At 44.4% G+C, this 12,791-nt stretch overlaps 1 protein-coding gene across 1 annotated transcript in view; it reads right to left on the bottom strand.

Annotated features, from left to right (window-relative positions):
* Positions 1-12,791, bottom strand: part of LOC147663740 (soluble scavenger receptor cysteine-rich domain-containing protein SSC5D-like) — a 215,446-nt gene that overhangs the window by 54,568 nt on the left and 148,087 nt on the right. The gene's annotated exons all lie outside the window — the stretch shown is intronic.

Here is a 12,791-nt window from a genome sequence, read left to right as displayed (position 1 = left end):
ATTTTGTTTTAAAGTATTATAATCTTGCATTGGATCATATTGTTGCAGTGGGTGCATTAACAATGTGGACACAAGTTGTAAGGGAAATCCCCATTCGATATATAATAACTAGTAATAGTGGGTCAGGTGCTAGGGCTTTAAAGGGTACCCTGTCATTTGTTTCTTTTTCCTCCTAATATAAATACAATATACAATATCAAATAATCGAAAGAAAATACGAAAATCTTAGAGGTCACTAATGGACAATACAACTATGAACTAGAATTTAAAACAACCTTAGAAATTTGCCAAAATACCAAATGTTACAGGGATGTTATAGTTAGGAATTAGCAAAAAGAAACCTTAAATATTCACTAAAAAAAAACAAAGGTTACAGGGACGTTATAGTTAAGCTGATATGTCCCTCGTACAAAACCAGAGAAATTCAGCAGTTACAGTTAGTTGAGCTAACTATAGCTTGCGCTGCCGGATTGCACTGCTTATGACCTCACATCTTACATCACTCATGTCATGGTCAGTAAGATCACTCAAGACATCTCAAATGACAGCACTGATAACACCAACCAGTCACTGTGAGGGTTTCTAAAAGCGTTATGTGTTGAACATGTATAACCAGGTGTAATGGTGAGTATAAGTGCCTATATTGATGATTCAGTGGTTGTGTGACTGACTAAATATGAATGATTAGGTATCTCAGTAAATGTATGAGTGAGTGAATAGGTTGTGTGAATGTCTGTATCAGTCTGCAAGTTGGTGTCTAAGTGGCTGTATGGGTTGGTGAGTGGTTACGAGAGTGGTTGTATGGGTGATTGATTGGTTGTCTGAGTACCTGAATGTACCTATGTAGGTGGGTGAGGATGTGTGTGTCTGTACTATGGATGAGTGAGTGGGTGGGTGGGTGAGTGGCTGTATGGGTTAGTGTTTGCATCTGTGATGGGCTGTCTGGTTGACTGAGTGTATGTATGGATGTGTCAGTGAAGGAATGGCTGTGTCGGTGGTATATGGGTCAATAACTGGATACGTGAAAGGCAGTATATATGAGTGTTGGAGTATATGAGTAAATATATGTGTGGCTGAGGGATTGTGATAGTGTTTGTATAGGTTAGTGAGTGCATGGGTGGGGGGCTATATTGGTGAGTGAATATGTATTAGTATCTGTATGAATAAGTAAGTGGGAGTGGTTTTAACCACATAGGTGAGCAAACGGCTGCGTGATTGACTCAATAGGTGAGTGAGTAGCTCTATAAGTGACTGACAGTTTATGAGTGGCTGTATGGGTACTGAGAATAGGTGTGTGTAGACCTATGGATCACTGAGTATGTGTGCAAGTACTTGTATAAGTGTGTCAATGGTTTTGAGAAATGCTAGTGTGGTATTTGGCGTGCGTGTATAAAAGGTTATATTGAGGTGTGAGATTGTGCATTAGTTATTCCATAGATGATGTCATCAGTTATGTAATTTGAGATTGCATAGGTGATGTCACTGACCAGGTAAGGAGTGATGTAATATGTGAGGTCATAAGCAGAGAATTGCGAGGTGCAATTTATAGTTAAGTTAGCTCTGCTAACTATAACCACTGAATTTTACTGGTTTTTTGTGAGACAAATCCAACCCTTACTATAATGTCCCTGTAACCTTAGTTTTTTCAGTGAGTTTCTAAGTTTTTTAAATACTATTTGTTAACTATAGAGCCCGTGTGATCTTTGTTTTTTTCAAAGAATTTCTAGGGTTTTTTAACTGGTAGTCGTATTTGCAGAGAGGTATAGAAAAGGTCTGGGCCTCTGACCAACTATCAAGAATCTTGCTGTTTAGGACTTACAGGAGGTATAAGAATGGCTCTTTGGCCCCCAAGGTCTCTTAGCAGGTAAGTGGACTTCACGACTCAACCAGTAGTGTTCCATTAGCCACATTTGTAGAGTGGTGGAGAAAGGGGATGTGGCCTGCAAAGACCTCTTAGCAACCCAGCTGTTTGGGACTTATTGAAGGTGGGGTAGTTGGGGGCCAACCATACCTCTTGGTACCTCCAGTAAGACCTACACAGCACGATTGCTAAGACCTGGTAGACGCCATGCCCCTTTCTCTAAACACTATGGAAATGTGCCTCCTTGTGTTCTACTCGTTGGGAGATGAAGTCCCAATGGCTCTTGAGGTTCCTTGGGGTCCAACTCGCCCCCCTTTTACCTTCAGTAAGACCCACACCACTGAATTGCAGAGAGGTGGTCGGAGGCCAAACCCTCTTTAGCCACCACTCTGCAAACATGCCTCCTGGCACACTGCGGCTTCGGGAAATAAGTCCACTTTAGTCCTCATGTCCTCAAGAGGCCCTCAAAAGGCCAGGGAACATGTAAATACTAAGTGTTCAAGTGAAAGTTTGGTTAAGTGAGTTGGTTTGTGAATGGTTGTACTGGAGACTATGTCAAATGGGTGTATAGGTGAGTGAGTAGATATGTGAAAACTTGCATAGAAGTGTGAATGGGTATGTTAATAGTTATGTGGGAATGTAAGCAAATGTGTGAATGGTTGAATGAGTGAGTGAGTAGGTGTTTTGAGAGGCTGCATGGGTGAGTGAATGGGTGTGTCAGTACCTGTATGTGTAAGTACATGACTGTGTGTGTGACTATTTTTGTGACTGACTGGTTGCATGATTAACTATATGGGTGAGTAACTGATTGTGTGACTGGTGGTCTGAGTGAGTGAGTGGGTGCATAAGTTGGTCTATGGATGAGTAACAACATTTATACGCATTTGTATGTATCTGTCAATTAGTATGTGAGTGATTGTGTTGGTGTGTAACTTGGTGTGCAACAGGTTGTATAGGGGTGTGAGTAGGTTTGTGAATGGCCCTATGGACAATGTCATTAGTGATGTCATTAAATATGTCTTTTGAGATGACAATGTCATAAGTGATGTACTATGCAGGAATGCATGTATAACTGAGCATTTGTCCCTGAAAGAGTAGATGTAGGTAATTGAAGTTACTAACTGGATATTGTAGGTTTTATACAGAAAGGAGAACATTTTACATTCTATCTATATACTAAATTACACTTTAAACACATAGGACTTTGCCTTATGGGGTAGTTTCTGTCTGATTTAGGGATGCCTTATATGTGGGAGAAGAGCCACTAAATTATTGCAAAGGCCTAGCAGTAGAACCGATTAAAGAATGATATCAGGTCTGAAACTTGTAAAAATGGATACTTCTCTGCATGGGGTAAGTTAGTATAATTTTTTACTAGATATATGAATGAGTATCTCAGTCCCTATGTAGGGGTCTGTTTCTATATTTAGGAATGTGTATTGGTATATTGGTGGCTCCCTTTGTAAGTGTATGGCTCTGTAAATGTATATGTTAGGAGTGGCATGATTGCATCTTGGGTGTGTTACTATTGGGTTACTCAAGTGAGTGTGCCATTGCCTTCATTAGTGCCAAATGCATAAGAGTTAGTTTGTGTATATGAGTGACAGTGTCTGAGGAGGTCATTTAGTGGATGTGTAAGAAAGTTGTATGGTATATCGCTGGCTCTCTTTTTGAATGTATCACTCTGTAAATGCAAATGTAACGGGCAGCATTTGATAGGCTTTTGGGTGTTTTAGTGAGTCTCCCTTTGCTGTGTGTATATGAAATTCAAACTAGGGTGGAAAACAGGATGCATAAATGAGTAAATATGCATGTAACGGCATTCACTACACTGAAACTTCTAAATATATGTTTCATTTTATATATATTTGTTTACTATATTACATAGGTTCAGGCTACTTTAGAGGTGACTTAAAGTGGTTAGATGGCAGGTTAACACATATGAATTAGTTTTAAATACCGAGTCGACTTAGCTGTGGATCTACATGCACAAGGTTAAGTGCACTAGGCCTGAAGCATGTGGAAAGGACTACTTCTCTGGATGTTTTACTTGGTAGTGTTATTTCTTCACTACATATCTTGATAATTGTATTTGTTTGTGAGTGTTTCGCTTTGGTAATTCATGTGTAAGGGGTGGAATTGATTGTGTCATCAAGTCAAGTCAAGTCAAGATTTGTATAGCGCACTACTCACCCAGAGGGTCTCAAGGCGCTTGAGGGGGGGGGGGTCGTTACTTATCAAATAGCCAAGTTTTGAGTTGTTTTCTGAATGAGAGGTGGTTCTGTGTGAGGCGGAGGTGGGTGGGGAGAGAGTTCCAGGTTTTGGCTGCTAAGCAGGAGAAAGATCTTCCTCCCATGGTGGTTCTTCGGATGCGTGGAATCGCGGCAAGGGCTTGATTGAAAGATCGTAGTTGGCGGGTGGGGGTGTAGAAGGTCAGGCTCGGGTTGAGGTATTTGGGTCCTAGGTCGTAGAGGGCTTTGTGTGCGTGGGTGAGGAGGCGGAATGTTATTCTCTTGTTGACGGGGAGCCAATGAAAGTCTCTCAGGTGACCGGATATGTGATTGTGGCGGGGTATGTCTAGGATGAGTCTGGCGGAGGCGTTCTGAATGCGTTGGAGTTTTTTCTGTAATTTGGCTGTGGTTCCGGCGTAGAGGGTGTTTCCATAGTCCAGAGGCCTTGTGACAAGTGCGTGGGTGACCGTCTTTCTTGTTTCGGTGGGGATCCATCGGAAGATCTTTTTGAGCATGCGTAAGATGTTAAAGCATGATGATGAGTTGGCGTTGACTTGTCTGGTCATCGAGAGAGAGGAGTCTAGAATGAATCCCAGGTTGCGAGCATGGTCCGTTGGTTTGGGCGCGCTGCCTAGGGCCGGTGGCCACCATGAGTCATCCCATGCGGAGGGGGATGACCCGTCTTGTCTGAATTCAGTTTTAAGCGGCTGTTCTTCATCCACTGGGCTACGTCTTTCATCCCTTCGTGTAGGTTGGTTTTGCGGTGTTTGGGTCTTTGGTGAGGGAGAGGATCAGCTGTGTGTCGTCGGTGTAGGAGATGATGTTGAGGTTGTGTTGGCGTGCGATGGATGCAAGGGGGCTCATGTAGACGTTGAAGAGGGTGGGGCTGAGCGATGATCCTTGTGGTACTCCACAGATGACTTCTGTGGCCTCTGATCTGAAAGGGGTGAGGCGGACTCTCTGTGTTCTTCCGGCGAGGAACGATATGATTCAATCCAATGCTTTTCCTTTTATCCCGACGTTGCTGAGGCGTTGTATAAGGGTGCTATGGCAGACCGTGTCAAACGCTGCGGAGAGGTCCAGGAGGATGAGGGCGGCTGTTTCCCCGTTGTCGAGTAGTGTTCGGATGTCTTCTGTGGCTGTGATGAGGGCGGTCTCGGTGCTGTGTTTGGCTCAGAAGCCGAACTGTCAGGGGTCGAGGGAGCCGTTTGATTCGAGGAAGGCGGTGAGCTGACTGTTGACGGCCTCCTCTATGACTTTGGCAGGGAAAGGGAGGAGCGAGATGGGGTGGTAGTTCTTAAGTTCAGTGGGGTCTGCTGTAGGTTTCTTTAAGAGGGCGCTGAGTTCAGCGTGTTTCCAGCTTTCCGGGACGGTGGTGGAGTTGAGGGAGCAGTTGATGATGTCTTGGAGATGGGGTGCGATAATGGAGTCTGCTTTGTTGAAAATGTGGTGGGGACATGGGTCGGCTGGCGATCCTGAGTGAATGGTGTTCATCAGGCGGATGGTGTCTTCAGTGGTGATTGGGTTCCAGGCGTAAAGGTTGTTGGAGGGGCGTTTTAGTTCAGAGGTAGGTGGGGTGGGCTGGTCTCCAAAGCTGTTATGTATGTCAGCGATTTTGTTGTGGAAGAACAAGGCTAGAGAGTCGCAGAGGTCTTGAGATGGAGTGATGTCATTGGTGCGGGCGGTGGGGTTGGTAAACTCTTTGACAATGTTGAATAGTTCTTTGCTGTTGTGGGCGTTGTTGTCGAGTCGATCCTTGAATGCTAATTTCTTGGTGGATCATATCAGTTGGTGGTGTTTGCAGGTGGCGTTCTTGAAGGTGGTCAGGTTGTCAGTGGTTGGGTTTTTTCGCCAGGCTTTCTCCAGGGTGCAACAGATCTTCTTGGATTTCTTAAGGTCATCATTAAACCAGGGTTTTTTTTTGCTGCCTTGCTTGATTCAATGGTTTTTCAAGGGTGCTATTTTGTCATCGCTGTGGGTGATCCATTGTGTGAGGTTGGTGGCTGCTTGGTTTGGGTCTGATGATTTTGCAGGGGGGTTTTGGTGAAGCGATGTGAAGAGCTGGTTGGTGGTAATTTTATTCCAGTTTCTCCGGGGAATTAGTTGTGGGTGGTTGTGGGTCGTAGTCTTTTTGTACTTGAAGTGAATGCAGTTGTGGTCCGTCCAATGGAGAGCTGTGGTGTGAATAAAGGAGATGTGCTTGCTGGAAGTGAAGATTGGGTCGAGAGTGTGCCCGGCACAGTGGGTGGGGGTGTCAACAAGTTGTTTGAGTCCGAGATTGGTGAGGTTGTCCAAAAGGGTGGTGGTGTTGCTGTCGTTGTTCTTTTCTAGGTGGAAGTTGAGGTCTCCCAGTAGGATGTAGTCCTCCGAGGGGAGGGCGTGAGGGCTGATGAAGTCAGTGATGTCTTCGCTGAATTGTGTGCGGGGTCCGGGTGGTCCATAGATGAGGGTGCCTCTGAGTGTGGTCTTAGGGTCGGTGTGAATCTGGAAGTGAAGGTGTTCGGCAGTTGTGAGGTTGTCATCGGAACTGGTCTTGATGCGGATGGTGTTCTTATGGACGATGGCGATTCCTCCTCGGTTGATGCAATCCTTTCTGATGATCTTGTAGCCGTCTGGGATGGCTATGGGATGTTGGGCGCTGATGAAGCATTCATCCAGGTTTCTGTAAGAAATGCGAAGCCCAGCGATGTGGTGTAAAGTAGGTTCCAAAGTTCAATGGCGTGTCTGTGGACCGAGCGGGTGTTGAGTAAGATGCACTTCAGGTGGTTAGTGTCGGAGCTCTGTTTGGAGTCTGTGGATTTGGTGTGGGTCCTGAGGCAGTCGAACTTGCAGGAGTGGCAGGTGAAGGGTCCATGGGTGTGTCCTGGGATGGCTTGGTAGCAGTCTGGGAGACGGCCGCAGTTGAGTGCTGAGAGGGTAGCGTAATCGTATGTTATGCGGGTGGAGTGGATTTTGCGGGGGCCAGGGGTCTGCAGCTGGGCGCGGTCCAGGAGCGGACGGGTGTAGACGGGCTTACCTTTGGCGCACCTTCGGCGCGCATTGGGCGCGTCCGCTGCACGTGACTGCTGCGCGCATATGCGGCTGTCATATGTGGATAGTGGAGGGGGGGGCGAGGGAGGAGCAGCTGGGAGGCAGGAGCGGGGTGGAGGGATGGGCTGGGAGGCAAACAAACAACTAAATGGCAGCAGAAGGAAAAGCAAAACTAGGCGAGATTGGGGCACAGTCTGCAATATCGCTACGCTAGGGGCAGTGGCACCGGCACAATCAGGCACAGGAAAATTACAAAAGCAATGCGGGCAATGTAGTTGACCAAAGGCAGCAGCGCAGTCAACAATACAGCGCAAACAATTCAGTCAATCACGGTGAAACTTAGACAATCAAACATTCAAAAGCGGCAGTGAGTAGGATCAATAGGAGCGATGCACAAATTAATCAGAGCACAATGGCGCAACGATACCCAGATGAGTCAGGGAGCGTGGGGACCGACCGCTTCTGGGCAAGCCAGGACGGTCCTCCCTTCTCATCCTCCTTGACCTCTCTGCTGTGTTCAATACTGTCAATCACTCTGCCCTTCTTAGCACTCCCAAAGACCGTTTTGGCCTTAATGGTTCAGTCCTTAAGTGGTTTTATTCCTTTGTCCAACAAAGATCACAACAAATAAAATGTTTTGAATGCCTCTCTACACCTAGACCTGTCTCCCTCGGTGTGCCCCAACGATCTATACTTTCCCCCTCTTTGTTCAACCTCTTCATGGAGACGCTTACCCTCATTCTTAAGCAATTGGGAATCAACTACCACCTTTACACCCAAATCAACTGCAAGATTAAATCATGTTCTGATATCTTACACCTCAATGACACCCTGATTAAGATGCAATCCTGGTTCCATTACAACCTGCTTAAACTTAACCCGGAAAAAACTAAAATCGTCCTCTTGTCTCCAAAAAACAACCTGCTTCCCATGCAGTCCTATCAAATCCCTAAGAAATGGAGACGCAGCCTTCCCCATTCACCATCAGACACTGTGTCTCATGGCAGCATGTCTCTGTTAAAACCTAGACTGCAGTGTCAACATTATCGGCGCCATCTTGCCCCCTTTTCGAGCCCATTCGTGCGCGTAAGCGGCAGCCATTTTGAGTACCATGGCCTCTCTGCCCATCGCCGACAGCAAGCGCGTCTTAGTTTTAGTCTTGTTTTAGTTTTTTGTTATTTTACTTTTGTGCACGGAAATACAAAAACATGAAGAAATATATATACAATTATATACAAACATGTAACAAACAATTGGGTATGTACAGTGATTCAGACAACCTCACAAACAACACATTCATGGCCAACCAATCATCCTATACCGCATTCATACTGGTCCCAGTGTCAAAGAAAACTTTTTGATATAAACGAAACGATCTCAGTTGTTATGTTTAACAGTTTGTTAATCAAGGTTTGAAAAGAAGTCAAATAGATTGTAGTGCATTGACAAATCAATTCCAGTGTTAATTCACACAGAAGACACGGGACCGGGTCGGTCGACGCGTTTCGAACCCTGTGAGTGCCAGGGTTCTCCTCAGGACCAAAAAGAAACTATAAAACAAAGAGAAACAATCATCACTACCAAGGTTTGAGAGATCAACACCTCAAAACGCTGATCAGCCTGTATCAGCCTACCTCTACTGTTGGGTCATGGCTCCAACCGTGAGTAAAATCAGGGATGTTCCAATTAGGTGACAAGGGAGGGGCAGTGGTAGTCTGGGACATCAACAAATACAAGACTGAAGTCTATCGTCAACTGGATGACAACACATGCTACAGACGCATTGCCAAAAATCTGACTAACGAAATCCAGAATGAACTATTTCAAATCATACAAAAAGGATTTGATCAAGGCTTTGTGGGCCCGAAAGAACTGGCCTTCTTAGAGAACAAAAACCCACGGACTCCGGTATTTTATTTACTACCCAAGATTCACAAGGATGAAATCAACCCTCCAGGACGCCCCATCGTCTCGGGGTGCGAATCCCTTTTTGAACCGGTGGCGAAGTATATTGACTTCTTTCTAAAACCATTCATAGAAGAGATCCCAGCCCACCTAAAAGATACCACTGCTTTCCTCCAGAAAATCGAGACCATAAACTTTGACGATAGCTCACAACTAATGGTGACGCTAGACGTCGTTTCATTGTACACACAGATCCCGCAGGACCAGGCACTTGAAACTCTGTCGTTTTTTCTAAACAGGCGTGACAGGCCAGTGCAGGTACCGTCTGAATTCATTTTGGAACTGGCATCCTTTGCACTACAAAAAAACTTCTTTTCGTTTGACTCCGAATTTTTCTTTCAGATAAAGGGAGTAGCCATAGGCTGTCCATTTGCCCCCGAGCTTGCAGTCATGTTCATGGGGTTATATGAAAACAAATTCATCTATAATGACAACCCATTTGGAAATCATATTTCGCATTATATGCGATACATAGATGATGTCTTTCTCATCTGGACTGGCGATTCAGAAACTCTTAACCAATTCGTGCAATGGCTGAACACCCGGACACAAGACATAAAATTCAACTGTACATCTTCAAATGAATCCATTACATTTCTGGATGTCAAAGTTGAACCTTGTAATGGCAAACTAAAAACCACCTTGTTTAGAAAAGCCACAGATAGAAATAAAGCACTTCTGTACTCCAGCAATCACCCGCGGAGCTTGAAACAAAATTTGCCCTTCGGACAATTCCTTAGGATACGCCGGAACTGTTCACGAAAGGAGGATTATTTCGAACACGCAAATCTGTTAAAGGAGAGGCTTCTCCTTAGGGGTTACCCCAAAAAACCTTTGAAAAATTCCCTTAAAAGAGCTTGGTGGACGCCACGAGAAACATTAATGCAAAAGAGGGCAAGAAAGGAGCAAAATCGAGTGGTGTGTGTGTCAACTTTCTGTCCTGCAGCAAACCAACTCAAAAAACTGATCACATCCAATTGGCATCTTATCAAAGACCTACATGAAGATTTCAAAAATCTACCTTTGTTTGCATATAAAAAAGAAAAAAGCGTCGCTAATCACATTGTGAGGGCAGCCCTACCCGTCGAAAAAGGGCCGACTCTTAGAAGTCTATTTGGTCTTCCACCAACTACCGGACACCATAAATGTGGGACTTGTATCTGCTGTCCCGAAACCATAGAAGAAACGGTGTTCTCCTTCAACAATATCAACTGGAAACACGAAGTCTTTACAAACTGTACAACTAGAAACGTTGTGTATGCAATCATATGCCCCTGCCCTAAGTTATACATTGGCAAAACAACACAGGAAGTCAGGCAACGAATCACACAACATAAATCCAGACTACGCAGGGAAGTCGAAAATGCGCCTTTGGTTCACCATTGGCTGACCAAGAACCACGACAAAAACAAACTCAAGTGGACAGTCCTGTCAAAAATTGAAAATGATTCGAGAGGCGGGAACTTGGAGGCACGGCTGAACCAGAGAGAAGCTCTGCTTATTATGAAATACGATACAACGGTTTCTGGTTTAAATGAGATTTCTGAAATTTACAAACCCAACACATGAATGGTTATCGAGGACTACATCTCCCACAACTAACTGTCACAGAACTACATTTCCCACAACCCCATTGAGCTAAACTACACCTATACCCAACGGTATGGACAGCGCTCATTCACCGTTTGGAGTTTGAAGGGGAAGGAGCGGACAATTGTATGAATCTTTGTAGTTCCTGCGTGGAGCACGGCCACGGTAAGATTGACTCCCTTTGGGTCATCGGCTTTTTTCTGGACCGCATCCAACAACATTGGTCCTCACAACATTGTTCTGACCTTTTCCAGCGGTATTTGGCGCCCAAATCAATCAAACGGACGGATTCCACCCAGCCAAGGAAACCACTTGCAACAAGCACCCACTGCAGCTCAGGTAAGATGAACACTTAGTTGGTAGCGTGAGAAAGGAGATGCCTGACACCAACACTGTTACTTAGTATTCCTTTCTTTTTGTGTTTAATGTTTTCCAGTACCCTTCACTCCAACCTAATTGGAACATCCCTGATTTTACTCACGGTTGGAGCCATGACTCAACAGTAGAGGTAGGCTGATACAGGCTGATCAGCGTTTTGAGGTGTTGATCTCTCAAACCTTGGTAGTGATGATTGTTTCTCTTTGTTTTATAGTTACTTTTTGGTCCTGAGGAGAACCCTGGCACTCAATGGGTTCGAAACGCGTCGACCGACCCGGTCCCGTGTCTTCTGTGTGAATTAACACTGGAATTGATTTGTCAATGCACTACAATCTATTTGACTTCTTTTCAAACCTTGATTAACAAACTGTTAAACATAACAACTGAGATCGTTTCGTTTATATCAAAAAGTTTTCTTTGACACTGGGACCAGTATGAATGCGGTATAGGATGATTGGTTGGCCATGAATGTGTTGTTTGTGAGGTTGTCTGAATCACTGTACATGCCCAATTGTTTGTTACATGTTTGTATATAATTGTATATATATTTCTTCATGTTTTTGTATTTCCGTGCACAAAAGTAAAATAACAAAAAACTAAAACAATTCTTGAACAATTAAAAGCAAAAAAGGTGCAATTTATAAAGCCAGTGTCCATGATATTTTTTCATGTATGCTTTTTTGTAATTGAGTTGTCTAGAATCAGTTCCTCAGCTTTGGCAATTGTGTTGTTTCGTTTAGGTTCATTTTGGCTCAGCCTGCTGAGTTTAGGAGTCAAAACCCTTTCTTGTTTTTTGACTTTAGAGCGGGCGCCACGGCTCGCGAGGTTCTGTAGGGCAGAGGAGCAGCTGCCACAGGACTAGTCCTGGAACACTATTTTATTTTTCATTCAATGAATTTAGTGCCCGGTGGTCTAGCATTATTCTAACCTTTCACATACGTGTGTGTTTACTTTTCTTCTTCACTTCTTTCTTTGCACTTGCACGTGTGTTCAGTTGTGGTATGGCTGAACAGGACACGGTAGCGTACACTGAGGAACATATTCAAAACCTTATGAGAGATCCCCCTCCCTTCGCATCAGCAGTTCTCAGCCTCGCGGCAAACACCCAAAACGAGTCTGACAAACTGATTCGACTACGTAAAAAACAAATCAGGACGGATCTCCACGGACATTTCTTGCTCCAACATTTAAGATCTGGCACAATCCCTGCAAGACTACAATTTCGCAACATCCCTGTGGTTTTCACAGACGACCCTGAATATAAGAAAGGCTTCAGTGGAATAGAGACAAAGTGCAGCAGGGATTTGATGGTATTAACCATCGAGACAGCACATAGAATCTCGGTTAAAGAATTGGAAGAGATTGCAGTGCTGGAGAAAGAGATTCAAGATAACCAATTAATCTCAGACTCCAAAGGATTACTTGAAAAGATAGAAAAAGAAATCGGGGAGTTTAAGGACTTTACAGTTGCCCAGAAAAATAACAAATTCGAGTTGGATAAGAAAAACTTCTCCCTGGAATCCGTATATCCGTTCTTAAGGAAGGATTTCTACTCAAGCTCTGACTCAAGGAGATTCTTACAGGATAACCAAGGACGATCACGTCGTAAATTTCTCACCTTCTCCGACACATCATCATCTTCGGGAAGTGATTCTAACAATTCCAACAGACCATATCAGAACAGACAAGGCAACCAACAAAATCAACAGCAGAGACAACAGCAAAATCAGACTCCT

This window comes from Lissotriton vulgaris, unplaced genomic scaffold (genome assembly GCF_964263255.1).
Source record: "Lissotriton vulgaris unplaced genomic scaffold, aLisVul1.2 SCAFFOLD_999, whole genome shotgun sequence".
Taxonomy (NCBI): Eukaryota; Metazoa; Chordata; class Amphibia; order Caudata; family Salamandridae; genus Lissotriton; species Lissotriton vulgaris.
Note: the sequence above shows the minus strand (reverse complement) of the source record. Positions and strands in the feature narration are given on the sequence as shown.